The sequence below is a fragment of the Triturus cristatus genome, chromosome 4_1 (assembly GCF_964204655.1).
Source record: "Triturus cristatus chromosome 4_1, aTriCri1.1, whole genome shotgun sequence".
NCBI lineage: Eukaryota > Metazoa > Chordata > Amphibia > Caudata > Salamandridae > Triturus > Triturus cristatus.
Window position 1 is genome coordinate 225462357 of NC_140585.1, and position 21845 is coordinate 225484201.

The 21845-nt window shown below is 45.5% G+C and overlaps 1 protein-coding gene across 3 annotated transcripts in view; it reads left to right on the plus strand.

Annotated features, from left to right (window-relative positions):
- Positions 1-1077: 1077 nt before the first annotated feature.
- Positions 1078-21845, plus strand: part of LOC146854144 (uncharacterized) — a 198969-nt gene continuing 178201 nt past the window's right edge. For all 3 annotated transcript variants that reach the window (XM_085651917.1, XM_085651919.1, XM_085651918.1), the window contains exon 1: positions 1078-1195. The gene's annotated coding sequence lies outside the window, so the exon portion shown is untranslated. The remainder of the gene's footprint in view (positions 1196-21845) is intronic.

Here is a 21845-nt window from a genome sequence, read left to right on the forward strand (position 1 = left end):
TTTAATATTTGCTTTTATTTCTAGGAAGCGATGTGCTCTACTATATTGCTTTGTCATTTCTACTCTTATTACATGCTCAATGTCCATACCAGTGCTTTTTTTGAGGCCATCAATTGTCCATTTTAGACTCTCACATGGAAAAGGCTAAGGATACCAACTTAATTTTTAGTCTTTAGATTGAAATTCCTAAACATTGTACAGAGCGCTTAAAAATATTACATTAGAGTAAATCGGGATAGTATCACCTCACTAGGGCCTTGTTTATAAATTACTGGCCACAAAAAGCTGGTTGCAGTTTTTGCAACTGGTAACATTTTTTACATCCCACTTATATACTAATAGGTCAGCTCATAAGATTCTGCTTCAGAGTGGATCATAATCCGACCTATTTCATGAATAGTAAAAAGGTAGGTTGCAAACGGTGAGTCTCTCCAGTTGGTGGCCATCACAGAGATGGTGGCCTGCTACAGTCATCAGACCACCACATCTGTAGTCACCTTTAAATAAAATTGTGTTTTTAACTGCAGTCTGTTTTCCCTACGTGATCCTAGGCTTAATTGAAACGTTTTTTTTGTTTTTGAATAGTTTGAGAGTTGGCAGTGATCTTCCGGAGCACTCCCTACTCCCCAACAAACAGTATCCTTTCACTGATTTGCGACCAGGTGCTCAATTCGGGAGTTTATAACATGAACACCAACATATGCACTACAGCCCTACTATGTCTCTCAGGTCCATGCTTGGTGTGCCGCTCTAGTCCAGCTTTTTATTTGAGTTCTGGGACTTGTAGTCTTGCTTATTCCATTATTGAAAACAGGACTGCAAGTCCCAGAATTCAAAGGAACAAACGCAATTGGAGCTGTACATCATGCATGGAGCTGGGAAACTTGATAACTATGGCCCTAAATGCATTAACCCTCTGAGCTTCCATACAGGGTTTACAGTACCACCTGTCCTCCAGCAAAGAGGCGAAGATAACGTGAACAAGCAGCCAGCGTGCTGCTGCCTCGCAGCGCAGGAGTCGTTAATGATAAGCCAGGGGCTCGCCGCTGAATACCATCCAGCCAGCAGGTCTCTCCACTGCCCCGCCCCCCGAGGTTCACAGGGCAAAGTTCACCGGTCCCTCCCGGTATCCTCTGTGAGACAAGCGGGGGGGAAGGCCCTGCTGGCAAATCATTTGGCATTTGAAGTTCAGAAGGTAAGTGTTTCTCGTTACCAAACTTTGCACCGCCTGTAGTTTTAGGGACAGTCGCTTCAAGAAACCCTTCGTGGGTTCTTCATCCACCTGCGGGCAGATTTTCAGAAAACCTACGTTTTGAAAATGTATTTTGGCAGGTGATGCTTTTTTAATGTTTCATTTTGGGGTCAGTCACAGTTTCCCGTTTCTAAGGTCCCAGCATGAGTAACTCATTCAGTACAGGCATTTCCTTTGCATGTAGGCATGAATTACAAAAGGACTACAAGTCCCAGAATGCAACGGAAAAACCTGGCAGGAATGAGCAAAGACCCGACAAAAGTAGAGTGCCGTGGGTAGGTTGATGGAGAGAGGGTTAATCTAATTGTCCGTTTTAGAGAGAATTCCGGCGAGTCGCAGTACCAGGGTGCTACAATCATTGTAACACCCAATGTCTATCAAGATGTATGACGTCTGCTTTATAGAACATCCGTGTTCTGCTGCCGCTTATGCACAGTTTCCCAATGGCCGGGGACATGGCACCTTTAACACCTTTTTGCAATCTGATGTTTTTGACCCATTCTTACTTTGTTAGAAACAAAACTACCAGCTCCAGAATTTGATTAGATGTTTACTAAAAAGGAAAGAAGCCAGGACTCGTTGATGGGCCACACATGATCAGGTGTGTTGACAAATCTACACCCCAGAGCTGACATGTTAATCTGGCAGGTATCTGCCGCCCCTGGTTCTGCTTTGGAAGTCCCTGCTTCAAGTGCCTCTGAAGGCTCTTTATTCACTTCCAGGCACTAGAAGTTACCGATCCACTCCTCTTTGTCTTTCACTCACATGTGTGCTGCTCTTTTTAGGTCTGGCTGGACAACACAACTGTTGCTTACCATATGTGAGTAACAGAAAAAGTGTCTTCAGACATTCTGCTTAGAGAGGGGTTAGACTCTGCACTCATAGTCATGTTCCCAGCACAGCATGTGGGCAGCAGTTGTGTGCTTGAATCGCACTTTTCACCTGTGGGAAAGCTTATGCTCAATACATCATTGTGCGGCTTTATGACAAGAAGTTATGATAAAAGACAGTAAGCTGACATTTATTGTCTGCAAAATATGGTAAAGTCAGTCTACATTTAAAGTTGGGTAGTTATCACTCTGTATTGAAGCCTGTATGCAGTGGCGGCTCGCACAGGGCGTGCTGGGGGGCGGCGAGCGGGGTGAGGGGGTAGAAAACTTGGACCTACGGAGGAACGTAATAATTACATTCCTCCGTTCCATCGTATGTCCGTGTTTGCTACCTCCCGGTTCACCGCCCGCAGCACGCCCTATGCGAGCCGCCACTGCGTAGAGAGGTATTTTGTTTCATGGAATGCCACAGGTTATTACACTGGCTAAGGTTAAGGGGGGGTTCTACCCTCTTTGATAAACTGTGGCGATAGAGGATATGCGCTACGATAGGCCTCGTTACGCCCTCTTAACAGGAGTAGTGTTTTGCTTTGCCGACTGTCGCGTTGTATACCGTTTTACCACTCCACGCCTGGTGTATGAGTGTAGGCCTGACGGTTGCCTTGAGCGAAAGTTTATGCTCGGTACAGTAGGCATGAGCTGGTTATGGCCAATGGTTCCTAATGTTTTTTGCTATTTGAGTCTCTTTTTTCAACACATGATGTGTGCATTTATAATCTGTTTCAATTAATTTGAAAATAATAAAAAAAGTCAAAATATTAAGGTGATGACCAGATTTGTGTTATAATTTTATTGCATGGTCTAGCAAGAGTGGTCTTTTTCAACTATCGACTTAATTGCATGGTGTCAAAACATATAGGTACAGCAGAATCTTTTGTGTTAATTTGTGACTTATCCCCTGCTGCTCTACCTTTATCCATATAGGGGTTCCCCTTTTTGTAATGAGCTGGTTATGGCCAATGGTAAAGCCAATAGGTTCTTTGGGAAATGTTAAGTCGGATCTGATTATAATGAAAAGTTGTGAGAAAGGCAGTAGGTGTGGATTATTTAATGTTAAAAGCATGCGTTAAAAGCAAAAAACATTTAAGGTTGGATTGTTTTTATACTGTGCTAAAGCCTGTAGGCGGGTATTGTGTTACATACGATCCCACCGCTTACTGTCATAAGCAAGGGCTTTCATGTTGGTGACCCACTCAAATAAACTGGACTGATAGAAAATTTACACTATATCATTTCACTCTAGGAGAGAATTTATATTGTTTTGACCACTGTAATGTTGTACAAATGCGTCATTTAATTATGGTTTCCTGATGGTTGCCTAATGGGAAAAGTTGTGCAGTAGGTGTGAGTTGGTTATCGTGACAAGCTTATAGGCCTGATTGGTTAATTGCAAAAAGTAATTTCGGATGCCACAGGTCTGAACTGTTTATTATGAAAAGTGACAACAAAGACAGGAGCCCTGTTTATATATTTTGAAACCCATATGTTAAAGCCATTAGACACCATGGGAGAGGAGGGAAATTCAGAGGGATCCCGCTTAGGGCCAAAAACAAACATAAATGGGCAGAAACTGCTGCAATCGCACAAGAGGACCACAAGATAAAAAAAAAAAACAATTGCAGCCGGGCCGCATTCATAAATTATAGGCGTTGGGAGCCCACCAAAATCATGAAAAAGTGGAGAGGGCCACCAGTCCTCCCTTTGCAGTTGAAGGCCCCGGTACTCCCACCCCGCATATAAGGGGATGGAACGGCACGGCCTCCTTCCGAGCTTCTATAGGAACAGAGAAGCCCAACCTTGGGGTTGATGTCAATAATAAAGAGGTGGGGGGGAGGGGAGTGTGCGGCCTCCTCCCCGAACCTTCAAAGGCCCTGGGGAGCCAAACCTCGGGGCCAAAATAACTGAAAACTTGGAAGGAGGCTGCATGACTCCCCATCAAGAGCCATTAAAAGCCTCGGGGCTGGCTAAATAGCTATGTCCCAGGAATCCCACCGCCAGGGCATACAAGTTTCCCTGCCCGCACTGCCGCGGGCAGGAAAACCTGTCTGTGCTGCCTCTTGGCTGAGCCTTTTTGAATCTTCCTCGGAGCAAGAGCAAATAGAAAAGACTTTTGATCTGTTTCTCTGGCTGCACAGATGCGGGTATGGAAACGGATCAAATTATTGCGCTTGTTTGGAGAGAGCAGCATTAGTAGCTGCTCTCTGCGGGCGGGAGCAATGCCGGATTCCGCAGCATGTGAGGCGCCAGCTGGGGCCTCAGGGCTCCTCCCATGGCCCCTTGGGGATAGGGTCTGTGGGGCCAGAAAAGCCTCAGGAAGAAGGGTGGGCATGGCCCCTTTCCCCTTTAATTTTAGTAGTGGCCCTGAGGAACAGAGTCCCCAGGGCCTAACCAGGCTTGGGGAGGGGGGCACACGCCCCTCCCCCCTTCAATTTAAAAAAATCAGTGATGTCATAAACATAGTAATGGAAATTGTCATGAGTGACGTAATATGTGGGTTCATAAGCAGTGCATGGCGGGGGCAGAAGTTCTAGTTAGCTCAGCTAACTATAACTGGTAAAATTCAGTTTTTGTACTTTTTAGTTCAAAACGTTAATATTGTCACTGACATATTCACCAGCTATAACGTTACTTTAACCTTTGTTTGTTTTCAGTGAATAAATATTTATATATTACCTGATGTTAGTCGCCACTAGGTAGTTATAGTTAGGATTGCTTTTCCATAGGAAAAGCTTTTTTTGGGTTACTAATAACCGTTTGATGAATCTCCACAAAACATTCGAAAAAAGTGCTACTTTTTGCTTGTTTGTGTATAAACATCTGGAGGGATTTGTCAAGCGGGGACCAAGAACAAATGGGGCCTCCCAAAACACACAATCCCCATTTCTGTAGACATACTTACACACAGCTACAGCGAATAACCCAAATTCATCATGAAGCTAGATCTTGGTCCGCAACTTGTGATTTGGTGTTAATTTGTTCAGTAGTTTTTGAGAAATTGCAGTTGAAGTATAATTGTGGCCCTCACTTTGTGGCCTCAGCAGAGGCAAAAGTTTGCCTCCTCTGAGGCCAGGGGTCTCAAAGAAAGTGACAGGAGTAGCAGAGAGCAAACTAGAGGTCACAGCTGCGACCCCTGATTACTCCCAAATGACGTCCATGGCAATGACTGAAATAATATTTAGTGCTTTTCTATTGTGCCCTTTCACTAAAAGTGCTTTCATTACTATAGGTCTATTCACTATAAGTTGTGGCTCGTTTCCCCTTTTTTTATGATTGGATGTATGTTGCTGTTTCTGACATATATTTGTAGGCTACAGAATAAATACAATGTCATTTTTAGATATGTTATATGCTATTTCAATTTATTGTTACATTTCTACAAAATGTTTTACATTATTTGCTCAAAATGCTCGTTTTTAGGTCTCGCTGAGTCTGCGCGCATGCGCTGCTCGGAGAGACTTTAGTAGGTGAGTTTTCAAAGTGCTGCTGGCTGGTGACAAGCTTGCGTTCACACGAGTGTGCACGCGCGAACCTCCAGCCTTCAGAAGCACTTTGAAAACTCACCTACTAAAGTCTCTTCGGGCAGCGCATGAGCGCTGACTCGGCGAGACCTAAAAATGCGCATTATGCCGGAGCTGCTTCCGTATAGCAGCTCGCCTCCGCCGGTTCCTCGTGGACGCAGCTTCCCAGCAAGTAATAAAAGCGGCTTGTCTTGCATTGTGAACTGCTAGTTCATAATTTTCTGCCTTTGAGACATTTGGACCCCAACAATGTTTCTTCTTATTTTGTGAAATCGCGGCCTCCCAAATCCCACTCGCCCAGGGCGTTGGTACGTTACAGCCTTTTCCCAGATTCCGGGGTCTCTGGACTGGCTGTCACGGGCGATTAAAAAGCAGCAGTGCGCCTCTCTTCTCTTCTCTCCCATTTCAGTTCATGTCTTTTACTGCTGTGTAAAGCACTTTTTTGTAAAATGCAACATCGGTTTGCAGAAAGATAAGAAAAAAATCTGTTTAATGTTTAAACAGTTTCGTCCGACCCAAAGGGCTAATTCAGACAAATAAATCACCCCGAGTGAACAATAGTTTAACAGCTGGTCGGTATATTCCTGTTTAATGGCCGCTTGGAAGTTTGTTAAGCAGTGCATGGATTGATCCAGGGGCTAAACTGGTGCTATACTGCCACCTTGGCAGCTCGAGGGGAGGTACGCCAGTCCGGTCTACGGCACAGCATTCCACTCTACAGCATTTTACTTAATTATATGCTATGTCGCTCCACTCTGCGCAACACCACTCTGCGTGACTCCTCTCAACGTCTCTCTGTTCTATGCCACTCTATGATACTCCTCTACAACACTTCACAACACTGCACTCTGACACTCCACTCCACTCCACGATACATCACTGTGATACTCTACTCACGAGGCCTTCAAACTTTTTGATGCCGAGACCCACTTTTCAAACATTTTTAGGCGTAAGGACCCCCTCCTGACAAACATTTCTAGAACCTGGTACTCCTCATTATCAACAACCATAAACGCCCCCAGTTACCACAGCAAATACTTTTTACAGTGGAGAAATAATATTAAACAGTGTTTAGCAAACCAAAGGTCAGTAAGCGTGGGGGTGTAGTCAAAGGTGTAGCTAAAAACAAAGGGGCAGATGTACAATAAACTAACGCAGTGCGGTGCAGCAAGTCATTTTGCCGCGCTGCATTAGTTTTGAAGCACAGGGATGCGACCTATTTACAACAATATGTTGCATCTCTGTGCTTCCCACTGGTGTACAAACTGCTGCCATGCGCTGACGCAGGCATCCTTGCACCATGGCGCAAGGATGCCTGCGTCATGGGGGTGATTGTTTATGTGCAGGAAGGGTTCCCTCCCTGCACATAAACAATCAGAAATGGCATTTTACAACTTCTATGTGTGCTGCATTAGCACACATAGAACGTGTAAAACGTCATTTATTTAAAGGATTGTTTATCTACAGAATGGGACACCTTCCTGTACATAAACAATCATTAAAGGTCATTTCCTCATTCTATGTGTGCTGCAGAAGAGGAAACAAAACAGCATTCAGGCGCATTCACAGATTTACCATTTCTTGTAAATCTGGAAATGTGTCTGGTTCCATGGGTATTGCGTAGGAAAACCCACAGCAACACCCATGGAACGCCCCTTTTATGCAAAGTGCTGCGTGTAAAGGGGCTATATTTACAAGGACAGGAAAAGCCACGCAGGGTGGCTTTTCCTGACCTTGTAAATATGGGGCAGAAAAATGCGCTACCGGTGCGTCACAAAGTGATGCACTGGCAGCGCAAGGGGCTTGTAAATCTGCCTCAAAGGGCATCATTTAGAGGAATTGACGTAGGGCAGCGCCGCAAGTCTTCTTGCTCCGCTGACCTATGCCAATGTGAAAATGCAGGAATGCACTGCATTTATGAAATACGGTGCATTCCTGTCCTTTTCCCTTGTGTTGGCGCACAAATGCTGCCTAGCACCAACATAGGCAGTATTGTTTTTGTACAGGAAGGGCCACCTTCCTTCACATAAACAATCCCGAGAGGCGTTTTACAAGTTCTATGTGAGCTGCAGAATGCAGTACACATGGAAAGGGTAAAAAAAACGAGGAACATTTTAAAACATTCCTCCTTGTTGCACCTTTACTGGGGAGGCATCCATTGTTTGAGCTGCCCCAGGTTTATGTGAGTTTGTATATTTGGGGCAGTGTCAGAGGGAGGATTTATTACAGGACAAGGAAGCTAGGGGCGGTACTCAGAGCCCCGGGAGCCACCACAGAACTGAGCAGGAGAGTGAGCCAGGGACAAAAGGGGCACCTTAATTTGAGCAGGGGTGCCTGGGAACGCTTGCTCTAAAACTGAAGAAAACAGACATGTGAGACATGGAATTGGAGGTAGATCACAATAGCAGTTTAATGAGAAGATGCAACTTCAAAGAAACTGCAAGACAAAGACATAAAATACAAAACACAAAATTCAAATATCACATTTCCATTCTCTCCGTATCAGATTGTCTGAGAGAAAGAAAACACAGTGTATAAACGCATCAGTGTATGAGATCTCTATCACCAAGGTACTCTCATATCTACTCTAGAGCAAGCATTCCTGCAATTTTGAATGAAATGAATACATTGTGATCAGAAATAAAGAGAACAACAACTAAACACAACAGGACATTTCATATAGGTAAAATACAGCACAATGCTAAGCAGGCGCAAAAGCAAACACAAGAGCCTCTGTGTGCTCTTGGAGAAGACCTACGGAGTCTGTCACCTACATACAGACAGCGAGGTAATCCGTTGAGGTGTATGGGCTCCTTCGCACGCTACTCTTACCCAAAAATAAACCTCGTCTGCAGACTTTCACCAGACATGTCGTCATTTACCACTTAATGCTGACAATGAACTAGGTGAAAAGGTCAGTTTCTCAGGCCAATCGCTTGTCTATAAGCAGACACTGTACGCGAAGCAAAAAATATAAACAGATATTGTGCACGGATCGAATATATACATACATACATCCTTTCAGTTCTCCCAACTTGAGCTCTGCGGTTGCCACTTCCTGAAATGCGGGAAACCTGCCCAGGAAACAAGTGCTATGCCAGGATGCAGTTTACTGTATGTCGAAGTGTCAAGAGGATGCTGAACTTTGGTACCGACCGGGTAGGGTGGGGGCTACCAGTTTGGAGGCAGAAGGCCTCGCAGAAAGAGGAACTGAATCTGCGTTGGGTCAGAGTTGGGTCAGACCTGCCATCAGCCTGCGATGCACTAAAATGGCAGAGCTACGGTCAATTTAACAAAGGCCTATATAACATATAAAAGGGCCTACACAGCACGGGCAAGTGGGAGGGATGTCTCAGGACAATTATATGGGACAATCAGTCCCTTTCTCATTTCCCTTCTCTTGTTCATCTTTAATGAACACCATTCGTACAGCATACTTAGCCGGCGGTGGGGGCAGTGGCCATGTGGCGTCACGAGGAGAAGGCCCTCCCTCACTCCTATTCGGGCCTGCTTCTATTTCTCCCTGTGATTCCCCTCTATCCCCAGCCATTATCTCATACGGGTGTACTAAGTCTTTCCTCGAGGGAAGTGGGGGGCTACCAGGCACCTGGGGCTGATAACACCTACCAAGGGTGAGCTCTACTATGTTCAGCATAGTCACTTCTTCCCCGTCCCCCTGTTCAGTGCGTATTCCAGTGTACACCCCTGAGCTCGCGTAGTTCATACCAATTACCTTAGAACTGAATCTTTTCACACAATGTATTAGAATCTGTACACCACAACACAACAGCAACAGAACACAAATTATAGGCATCATAAATTTTAGTACAGCAGACAGCCATGAAGGCATCCAGTCAAAACTGAACAAATTATCGAAAACGTCTGCTTCAGCACCTCCTTCCTCATGCATCTGTTTCCCCAAAGTGTCCAAGTCCTCGATGGCCTTTGTAAGTGTTCCGTTGTCCGCATCATTAGCCAAAATGAAAGTACAGCAGGACTTCCCCACTCTTGCACATACACCACCACTCATCGCAGTCAGCTGATCTAGAACATATCTGTGCTCTAGAACCATAAGTCTCAGAGGTCTCAGTTCTTCTTTCACGGCGTTGAACCCATCACGGGTGTTGTTGACGAGCTGCATCAGTTCGTATCGCGTCACTTGGAGCCAGCGAGCATTGGCTTTTGTCTGGAACATGGGGACAGCGCCCCCGAAGAATAGTTCAGCTTCGTTGAAAAGGAGGAATTCTTGTGGAACCTCGTGAAATGGACCATTGGAGAAGTATTTCTGAAGGTTCCTTTTTCGGTGGTGGAGCAGGGTGACATCACCTGTCATTGGGTGGGTATGGATGCGGGAAATGTTCGATGCTGGTACAACCAGGTGTAGTTCATGCATCATAACCATGGAACAGAGTCCTTTCCAGTGGGGTGGCAGCTGCAGATAAATGTGTTCACCGCAGGCCCAATAGATGTCCATGAGGCTGGAGGTGCCGTACTGAAGGTCCGAATTAAAAATTGTGCTGCTGCAGTTTGTGTTGCGGCCCACAGAGTTCGTTCCATTACCTAGGAAACAAAGGAGAGGAGACTTTAGCTTGTATGCTTTCTTTGGTTGGTATCTTGTACCCTCATTGAAAGTGTATCTTCTAGTCTCTTGTGCCCATAACTCAGCGCACTCCTCCCCTATCTTCTTATCAATACGATGTATGTCATCTTCCTCCACAATGGCATCCCCTAAGGAGGCTGCCTTACATACCAAGTCATGTGGGCCATTCCACCTGCCGTTTAAAATAAATGTTGGCCTGCAGGCGCAATATTGGCCTCCACTGACAAGGGCACTGGGAATCATTATGGTTGGCTTGGCGATGCACTGGTGAGTGGCATTTTGACGGGGGTGTTGGGAAGGCGAAGTACCCTAGTCTCCTAAACTGGTATCTCCAGACCTCCAACAGGCCGATGGGCATTTCCATACCACGGTAAACCCCTATCCTCCTTTCATACTCTGATGGATTTGTTACCACTGTAAATGTAACGTATTTGTCATCCCACTCTGTAGCATTCACAAACAGACCATCTTTTGTGGCTGAGTGGAGCTGTATCTGACCATGTATGCGACAAAGAAACAGATGTAGGAGACATTTGGCGGTGGGTGGTGGCACTTCTCTGGGAAATATCAATTTGTCTGCGCCTACAGCATGAGGGATGTGAGAGCACACAAAGCAGGATTCATTCGTGACCTTCCTCCCGACCTCCCTCATGTCTCTATACCACATGTTGTCAAACAGTGCATTGTGAACCCCATTATCCTCTGACATCTTATCAGTGCGCTGGGAGTGGAAACCAAGCATGAAATGCTGGTCATGGGTGTACACAACTGTGTCCTGAAGTTTACTAACCCAGTCTACTACTGGCGAGGCCACTGCTTGCTTGCGAGTGATACGTGGCGAATACCTGGCAGGTGCCTTTATGCCTCTGACAATTAATTCACTCCCAACACTTCGCGGGCCTTTTTATGAGTATCTGGCACATGGGCATTCAGGGTGATATCCAGTACCATATCCCATTCTGTTGGGTTAGCAGGGGGTGTGGAAGGTGCCAGAGTGGGCGGTGCATAGGTGTCAGGAAGTGTCTTAGACTAGGGTTGTCCTAGGGTAGATCTAACATTGCTAGCTGTACCTCCCCTTCTCTCTGGATACACCACAACCCAATCAAATGCAATTACTGCAATTAAAAATGCAACAAAGAGAATACAGATTACTGTACATATCTTTTTCGACGTAAGTTCAATATACGAGGGACGTCTGCTACTGTGTCTCAGTCCATAGATGGCCATGCGATCTTCATACTCCTTCTCTTGGATAGACCACGGAAACATGATGCCCTCCTCTTGTCCATAGTTCAGGCCTGGGATGGTGCCGGGTGGATCCTCACGTGGCTCCGATGTATCCATGCCTTCCTTTCGGCTATTCGGACTGCAGTGGGTGAAGAGTCTATGACCTGATATGGTCCTTCAAATTTAGGATCTTTCCACTTCCGGACTTGTTTCTTTACGAAGATTTTTGTCCCAGGGCATATAGGTGGAAGTTCATCAGAAATAGAGCCCTTGTTCTGTGTCCTTGATATCTGAATAGAAAGGAACTTTGCAGCACGAGTTAGTGCACACAAGTAATCAAACAGTTCAGCTTTCACAATCTCAGAAGACATTTCAGTGTCTACTTTAGGTCTGGTGGAGGGAACAACCACATTCATTGATCTGCCCGTGACAAGCTGGTGAGGTGTAAGGTGATGGTCAGAACTGGGAGCGTTTCTGAGTGTGAACAGAGCAATGGGAAGGCAATAGAGCCATTTCTTTCCAATTGTGGCACTTATCTTACTGATTTTGGCTTTGAGCAGGCCGTTTAGGCGCTCACAAATACCATTACTTTGTGGATGATAGGCTGACGTCAATTTATGTTTTATTCCCAACATTGAGGTAATTATGGCAAAGATATCATTTGAAAAATGGCGGCCATTGTCACTTCGAATAGCATCCGGTAATCCCCAGCGACATATGACCTCACGAAGCAAAAAAGTAGCTGCGGCCTTTGCGTCACAATGGACACATGGTCCAGCTTCAATCCACCTTGAAAATGGGCATACCACTACAATGAGGGACCTGTAATTGTTGCATCTGTCAATCATGTCTATGTAATCAATGTGGAGTTCTCTAAAGGGACCTTTGGGCCTTGGTATTGTTGAGGCAACTGTCTTCATAGTTGGGTTAGGTGAATATTGTTGACAAATGAGGCACTGATGAACGAAGAGTTGTATCTGCTCATACGCATTGGGGATGAACCATTCTGTCTGCAAAGTTGTGGACATGATATCACGAGGGACATGTGCCGGAAGGTGTAACTGAGTGAGCGCTACTTGTAATAGTGCCTGTGGCATAACTGGCTTCCCTGCCATTGTCTGTGTGTAAACGAAATCTGAAACATCTTGTTGCACTCCCCTCTTCTTCCATAGCTCTTTCTCTTTAGGAGGGGCACTCTCCTGTATTTCTCGTAAGTGTAGTTGTGCAATGATATCATATTGCTGTGTGTCATCTATAGTGTATGGGAGTGTTGGATCAGTGGTATCTGAGAGCAGCGACTCACCTGTGTCATCGATTGTACTCTGTGTATCTGCCTGCACTACTAAAGGTGCATCTTGAGCAAGCAGGATGGGGGCACAGGTATTTTGCCCTGTCACTTGAGATGGTTCAGGTCGGGGCCCTCTGGCAGCTGCTTTTGCAGCCCAATCCGCCATGGGATTTCCTCTGGAAACGAAATCTTGGCCATTTGTGTGTGCAGTACACTTTACTACAGCCACTTCTGCTGGTAATGTTAATGAATCTATTAGTTCCTCAAGTAACTGTTTGTGCATTACAGGTGTGCCATCAGTTTTAAGGAAGCCACGCCTTTTCCATCTCAGGATGCTGGAATGTGTCGTTGTGGTGACATATGCAGAATCTGAGTATACATTAATCCTTTTATTAGCTCCATGTTTGAGGGCTGCAATCAAAGCTACCAACTCCGCTGCTTGTGCTGAATAATGCGATGGCAATGTTATTTGCTGTACGATGTCTAGAGAGTCAGAGGAATCCCTCTGTTGTGCTCTGACCACTGCAGCACCTGTGTATCTTATTCCTGTCTCTTGATCAATGGTAGAGGAACCGTCAACAAAGTAAATTACACTATCTGGCAATGGGTCTTCTTTCGCTGTTCCTGACTCATCGGGACAGTAGGTGGCACAGTCATGACTGTCATCATCAGTGGCGGCAATGGGATGAACAAAGAACGTGGCAGGATTCACAGTATTACATTTAACAACCTTCAAAGATGGTAACGACCGTATGACTTCATATCCCGACACTCTTTTTGTGGTGAGAGTTGTTTTAGCTTTTTGTATCACTGCGAATACTGCATGCTCAGTGTACAGTGTCAGAGGGGAGCCCATGACTATGGGGGTGCTTTTCTCAACAGCAAATGCTGCGGTTGATAAGGCCTGCTCACAAGGATAATGGCCTTTCATTACCGAGTCTAACATGCCACTGAAGTATGCGATGGGTTTGTGGCCCATGGGGTACTTCTGGGTGAGGACTGCTGTCATGACCTGTCCATTACAGTGAGTGAACAGATGGAACTCTTTTGTGTAGTCAGGAGAGCCTAACACATGTGCGTTTGTAATCTCATCTTTCAATTTGGCAAAGGCTGATGTCATTTCAGGTGTCCAGTCAATCTTATTATGCCTGTCTTTGGCCGTTTTGACAGCTGCCAGGAGTGGTGCAGTAATGGTGGAATAGTCAAAAATCCATTGTCTAACGTAGTTCACTAGTGCTAGGAACTTTTGCATGTCCTTAACTGACTGGGGTTCTGGAGTGCTTCTTATTGCCTCTACTCTTCCTGGGGTAACACTTCTCCCTGATGCTGAGATCAGCTGTCCTAGGTACTGTACTTCTTCCTGACAGTATTGGAGTTTCTGTTTGTCTACTTTGTATCCTCTCTGTGCCAATGTTGTAAGCAGAGCAATTGTATCCCGTCGGCACTGCTGCTCAGTGGTGCTACAGAGGAGTATGTCATCGACATATTGTAGCAAGGTGCTGTCACATTGGAAATTTGACAAGTCCTCTTTGACAACTCTGTTGAACACACTGGGGGACTCACAGTACCCCTGGGGTAATCTTTTATATGTGAACTGCCTACCTTGGAATGAAAAAGCAAATAAGAACTGGCTGTCTACATGTAGAGGGACACTAAAAAATGCATTTTTCAGGTCAATGACGGAAAAATATTTAGTGTCAGGTGGGATGTTGGTAAGTATCACTTAAGGGTCTGGGACGATGGGAAACTCTGGGATCACTATGCTGTTAATTGAGCGTAGGTCATGCACTAATCTCCATTGATTAGTCTTCTGTTTCCTCACCGGAAAAAAGCACGTGTTACATGGCGAGATACAGGGGTATATCACACCTTGATCTAGCAGTGCTTGTATGGTAGGGGCAATTCCCTCCTCTGCTTCCCTAGACAAAGGGTACTGGCGCACTCTAGGTAGAAGGGCACCTGGTTTCAGTGTCACCCTGAATGGTGCAGCTGATATAATGAGCCCCACGTCATTGGGACCTGTTGTCCAAAGAATGCTTGGTACCTGAGCTAAGTCTGAGTCACGGGTAGCATCGAATACTTCGGGCGGAGTTGGAGTTCTAATCTCAACTGTCACCGACAAAGGTACTGGATTTTGGTAAATAATCTCCGCTTTGGAATATTCCTCAGGATCTCCAAATAGTTGGTGATCTGTAATATTCCTTACTTGATGTCCAGGTTCGATGAAAATGACACAGGCCCATGTGTGGGCATAGTCGTCTTGTGCTAAGAAGGCTCCATACATGGGTGTTATTTCAAGACAGTGTATTCCTAGGATCATGTTTTTGTCAGGCACAGGCATGTTCTGTGACTGGGGACGAAAAAGGAATTCTTTGGGAAGTTGGACAGTGCGCCCATTCATCTCTGGTGTATTGGCAACAACAATGTGTACCGCTGTGGAGAATGCTTGCTCATCCATTGGGCGGGCTCTTATCTCATCTCTCAGGGAGGAATCCACAGTGACAGCCATCATCCTGCACGTTGATGTACCAGGAATGGAACAAGTCATTGTACCGTTCTCTTTAAAACTAATTGTCATATTTAATTTGGCCATGAGGTCTCGTCCCAAGAGATTGACTGGGGACTGTGTTGAGTAGAGTAAGCGTTGCTGAATACATTTACCTCCTATTTCCATTGGTACTGGTTTGGTAAAAGGGACCCTTATTATTGCCCCAGAGAAACCCTGTGTGTCTGCGCTCTGGTTGGAGATGGGCAGTGCTCCTTCCCTAATGCAGGAAAACGTAGCACCTGTGTCAACCATAAAACTATAAGTTTTGTTGTTTATCGTGACATACACAACTGGGTCCTCTCTGATATTTGTGAGGCACGATAACACGGGACACACTAGAGTTGTCTGTGGGCTGTCCTAACTTGAATACCCTCCAGCCTGGTACTGCTGGATGGTGCCCTGTGAAAAGGGATTGGTGGTGGGCAGTATCGTGGCTCCCTGAGGCACGGGAGCTTGCGTCTGTGGCGGATGTATGATGTTACAACGCATGCTTTTACAATGCATGCTGTTACAACAAATTTTTTACAACGCAAATGCTGTGACAACGCAAGTCTTTACAACGCAAGTCTTTACATCGACTTGCAGTAGATGGCGTGCTAACATTAAAAAAGGGTAATTTACTATTCTAACTCCAGTCCACGTTGCAGTAGGGAAGGTGTTTGGATAGTAAACTACACTATTTTTAATGTTAGCACGCCATCTAGTGCAAGTCGATGTAAAGACTTGCGTTGTAATGGCATGCGTTGTCACAGCATTTGCGTTGTAACAGTTTCGTTGTAATGGCAGTGCGTTGTAAAAGTTGCGTTGTAATGGTTATTCACCGTCTGTGGCATCATTTGGTACACAGGCATCTGTGGCTGAAGTAGCTGTGCTTGTCGGATCTGGGGCTGCATTTGGGCCATTGCAGGTGTCTGTAACTGTACCTGCTGCAGCATTGGCTGCTGTGCTGGGGAAGGATAGGAATATACTGCTTGGGGCGGCAGCGGCTGCTGCTGCTGCTGCTGCTGGTAGTATTGTACTGGCACTTGAGCTTGTTGTGGATTTCCTCTACTTACTGACCTCCCCTCATCCCGCGTTTTGGTATGGCATTCCCTCATAAGGTGTCCTGGTCGCTGACAGTAGTAGCACAGTCATGCTCCTGGCTGTGGCGCAGGTCTTTGGAAGCCTAATCCTCTACCTCTCCCCCACATCCCAGTATTTGCATACCTCATTTGCTCATTACCATAATACTGCTGTTGTTGCTCATTGGTGTATGCCTGTTGTTGCACACTATTATTGAAGGGCTGTGCCTGTAGGTTTGGTGCAGCTACTTGTGTGTTACCTCCTAGTGCAGTCTGGGCATCTTGTGGGAAATTAGTAACAACAGTCATCTGACTCACTGGTGAAGCCACCATCATTGTATCAGGGGTCTCCCTTTTCTTAAGTTTTTGCTGCACCAATTTAGCTGCTGCATTTTCAATAGCTAATAACCTTTTCTTCTCCTGTTGCTGCTCCTTTTTGCAAAAATGAATGATGTGGTGTTGTATCTCTGGCCATGGTTTGCACTCCATGGCTACTATTCCATCTAATTTGTCCTGTACAGCAGTGGGCAGTCCCTTTTTTACTGTGTGGTAAAAGAACCTACAATTACCCCCTGTTACATCCCATTTTTCTCCCAATTCCTGATGCCATTTCTCCTTCATTCGTGAAATGTACTGTGCTGGATCTTCATTGCTTTGCATTGTCTGTGACATCAAAGAGCTGATGTCAGGAACGTCAGGAAACTTCCTACGCAATTCATTCCATAGGGGTGATCTAATCTTATTGAAGGGGTTACCGTCGCACCGTGTATTAGTAGTAGACAGTCTTGTGTCAATGCGTGTGAACATATCCTCTGCATCCTCTCCAATCAAGGAGGTGAGCAGACTTTTTACATCTCCAATAGCCAATGGGACACCTGCAGTGTGTTTTTCAAAGGCCTGTATCCATTTTCCAGCACCCACTGTGAGGGGTGGGAGTTGTTTCTTCAAATTGTCCTTGTCCATAAGTGACCAAGGAACATATAGGGGGGGGATCTTTAACATTTTTAAATAACAGGGGTAGCTGGCGTGTCACCCCTGTGGGCCTTGTGTTGTCATATCTACGTGAGTATTTCTGCCAAACTCTTAGGCCCTTGCTCATATAATCGTAATCCCAATCGTCATCTCCTGCCCCCTGCAGAATACATTCTTCAGCTGTGGCCATTTCTTCTGGTTCAAATGACCCATCCCGAGGCCAGACATTCATTTGAGGTGCATTAGCATCTGTCCAACCTGCTAGATTATCTGAGAATGGATTGACATAATAGTCAGTCCCTTCCCCAAGTATCACTATCTCATTTGGCGTCAGACCATTGGTCACTGGCGGCAATGGCCTGTTAGGGGCCATGTGATGCAGAGTTCTAGATCTTGTTGTTCTTAGCGTTGCAGTACCTGATACATCATAATCTTGTGGGATGTCATCAGGCCGCCCATGGCTACCTTGCACTGCAAGTCTCTGTCTCTCTGTCCTTCTCTGCCTTCTCCATCTTGTTTCTGCCCGTTCGAGCACACTTGGTAGATCAAGATTATCAAGGTCCATCTGTTGTGCATCTGGCCTGCGTGGTGTGACCACTGGTGGCACTACCTGAGGTATGTGTATAGATGGGGGCGTAACATCTGTTGGCAGAGCTTGCGGTGTGCTTGGGTTGATCATCAGAGGAGCTGCTGGATTACTCTGAGGTGGGGCTGGGGCTATGCTTTGGACCTCCTGATGTAAGTCTATCCATGGCTCGTGCTGTGGGGGGATCATTGGGACCCCACCACTACGTGAACCCACCGGGCCTGCAGCTCCAGCCAATTCACTTAGTGTTGGTGGCTGCCTTCTTCTAAATTGGCCTAAGCCACCCATTAGTTCAGTGAGTTGATCCTCTACCCTGTCCACTTGTAATGATAACCGCTGTATTTTTGCGGGGTGGCCAGTGGTACTCCCTAAATGTTGCTCGTGTGACGTGTCCCCTGATTCTCTACCTGTTCCTTGGTGTAAGTCGTGCTCTGTTCTCCATCTACTAATGTCCGCCTCAGTGATTATTTCTGGGCGAGATTGTTCACTATCTCTGTTTCTTCCATTGAAATGTAGCAAGTACTCTTCCTCTCGCTTGGGACCTGTGTTAAGGGGTCGCCACCCGTTATGGTGTGCCTGTGTATTGCTGTGCTGCCGGCCAGGGGAGAGGAATGGGCCATAGTGTCTAGTCCTTGTCTCTAAGGGCTCGCTAATTTCAGTGACAAATGTAGGTGCTGTAGGGTTAGGCCTAGGAAATGGCAGGTGGGAGCTGTGCTGTGAATCACCAGAGGCTCCATCACTCTCTGAGCCCTCTTCCTGCTGGTGAGCTGCAGAGTTGGGTGCTGGTGTCAATTTTATTGTGAATAGCGCGTCAATCTGACCTGGCATTTCTGACGTTGCACTCTGCACCCCTGGGCTTTGGGAGCTTAGGGTTATCTGGCCCTGCGCATTCCCTGGCATGCTGTTTGGTGAATCTTCTGAGGGATCTGAAGCAGAAATATCCTCATGTCCTACAGCTGCCTGATCATTTAAATTAGGCTCTAGGTCAGCCTTAACAACTCGCTCTGTATACATGCCATCTGCGTCATAGGCTGGTGGCGGTGCTGTAGGTACTGGGGCCTTTTCATCATTGTCCTTAAAGACTCTCCACAGAGCCAGGGTTTCTTTACGTTTATCTAGTTTGTTCCCAGAGTACTTCCCTTCCAGGAATGTTTGAGCATGATCTAGTACTGCCTTATCGAAGGTACCCTCTTTTGGCCAAGGGTGTAGCATAGTCTGTGTGAGCTTGTGCAGCTCTCCACAATGTTTTCTTATACGTTTCCCCTGAGTAGTAAAGTTCTTTATCACGTTTTCTAGTGGTGTTGCCATTATTCTCTAGCGTTGTGTGTATTCAGAAATAACAGTATACCTCCACTGGGTGTCACTTATCAACCTCACCTGCCACAGATTTGTTGCTATTTATAACCTAGGGTATTGTGTGGGTTGGCTTATTTCTGACCACAAATAAACAATGTTATTCTCTTGGTAACAGGCGGTTTTGTAAGTATCCCCACAGTAATGGGTAGTGCGTTATAGAAGGGCGTCCCTGTAACTGCTCTATGATACTTAATGAGGGCTGCTGCTGCAGCTGCGCATGCAGCTGCTGGGCGTGATGCTCACAAACCAGGGGTAAGTCGGGGTCGTTAAGTGCCTGCAACAATGTCCTGTGCTGTTCACAGCCTAATGCGTTGTAAGTGCCTTGTGATCCTTCCTGGTGTTTCAGGTGGCTGGCGCCTGGAGGAGACGGTGTGAATAGAGGGGATGGTGTAAGTGGTTCTTGGTGAGCGAGATCAGGGCTCCCCAGCTGGGTTAATACCGTGGAGGAGTCTTTAGCAGCACATGGCGTCGGAGGGGACATTAGTGGCGGCTGCAGCGGTGTATCTGGAGCGTCTTCCACAGAGGGGGTGCTTTGTCGCAGCTCAAGTACAGGGTCTGGGTTCAGGGTAGTGGGTCTACAGGTTGACACTGGGAGGCGCAGCTGCACTAGGTGTAGTGAAGATACCTTTACCTCAGTGCCCTGTGCTAGTGTGACTCCCAGCAACTTCCACGCTCTGGCTATCAAGGCACTTTGTCGCCTCCCAAAGGTTGCTATAGTCTGTTCGTCAGGATTGTGCACCGCTATTATTCTGTCATTTAGTATGTGCAGAACTATCCCAACTGACTGATGTTCACTATTGCTCATCTGTATCCCTTAGTACTCTATATATATATATATATATATATATATATATATATATATATATATATATATATATATATATATATATATATATATATATATACTGCTCTCCTTATGTGTCAGTAGTCAGGGTGATCATATATTAGCTCGTCCCCCAATGCCTCTTTAATGGTTAAATAAAATGCCTCTTTAATCTCCCGTTTATCTGGACCGTTATAGACTCCTTCTGGTGAGAAGTCAGGAAACTGCAGGGCACCAGGATGTTCACCAAGGCAGTAAAGAAGGACCTTGCTTCGCAGGGGGTTACGGGGCCAGGTGCTGGTGATCTCAGTCAGTGTTTCTAATCCTGGCACTATCATAGAAACTTGCACATATATGAAGTCTGCGGTTTTATAAGTTCTGTAACCAAATATTCTATTCATCTGTGTACCTAAACCTTGGTGACACCTAGTTAATGTAAGCAGCACTAGAAATGGTCAATGGTTTGGAAAAAAAGGCAGTACCTATAACATTTGTGGCGCAAAAATATTGTAAATAAAAAAGAAAACACAAAACTATCAAAAAACAAAAATCACTACAGTTATCAGTGGCAGATCAATACATGTGGGAGTACAAAGAAACATTTACATTCCTCCCTAGTTCTTGAATCTCACTAACAAACCAATCTTCTGCATTTGGCAGTGATCTTCTGTTACAATGGAACCCCTACCTAGCAGGCCTTATCCTAATAGAATCGATATAAGCCAGTCAACATCAATTTAACATAACCGTTATATTCTTATACATTCAATACACATCTGCATATCATAAAACATATCATCAAAAATACAAATAACAAAATAACTGTGCACGTAAATAATATGGCCTTACTAAAATCAGCTTCTGTGTCAGCCAGTGACCCTTAATGCAGTGCCCATATAAGCACCAACCACAATAAAGTGCTACTGTCACACTTAATGAACCTCTGTATGCATCATCAAACAATATCCGAAGTCATACCGTCCTGAAATTCTACATGTGTTTCAAGAAAGAAGCAAGTCGGGCACGTTTAGGGTTTCTATTTTCAAACAATGACTGCATACTTTGCCCACTGAAGGACAAAAAAACACGTGCTTCCTATTTACAATGGCGCACACACAAAAGGGAAACTGACACACAAATACCCAAAAACACTTAATCATAACATCCAAAAACCATCCCGGGGAACCTCTTATAATCCTCATCAATCAGGCGATATTCGCTGTCCAGTAGCTAAGTGGTCACGAAAAATCCAGCCTCTTTCCTACTGTGTACTGACGTAGGAGAGCCTCCACTGCATTCAATCAGAGGAGCGCCATATTGCTGAAAGAATACGATAGTAAATCGAACCTTTCCTTCTCTTCTACCAGGCTGATCCCTGACCCCCTGATAAAGAGGCGCTCTCTGTTTCACTATATACAGAGAGACCCAACAGCAAGCTATACCAAAAATTAATACCACTGAGTAGACTGCAGACATACACAGTCTCTCCCTTATCCCTTCTTCACTTCTTATTCTTATTTTTTTTTGTCTTTCTCCATATGTCTGTTTTCCATACAAAAAATAAATGTAATAAAACAAAGAAAAAATGAAGCTAAATGAGCCGCCCGTGAAAGACGCAAGACGCAGCCTTTCCCTCCGGCCTCCGGGCACTCAAGGCAAAAACAATAGCACACACATCTATATATAACAAAAAGGAAACAATAAACCAACAACTTCCTGACCGT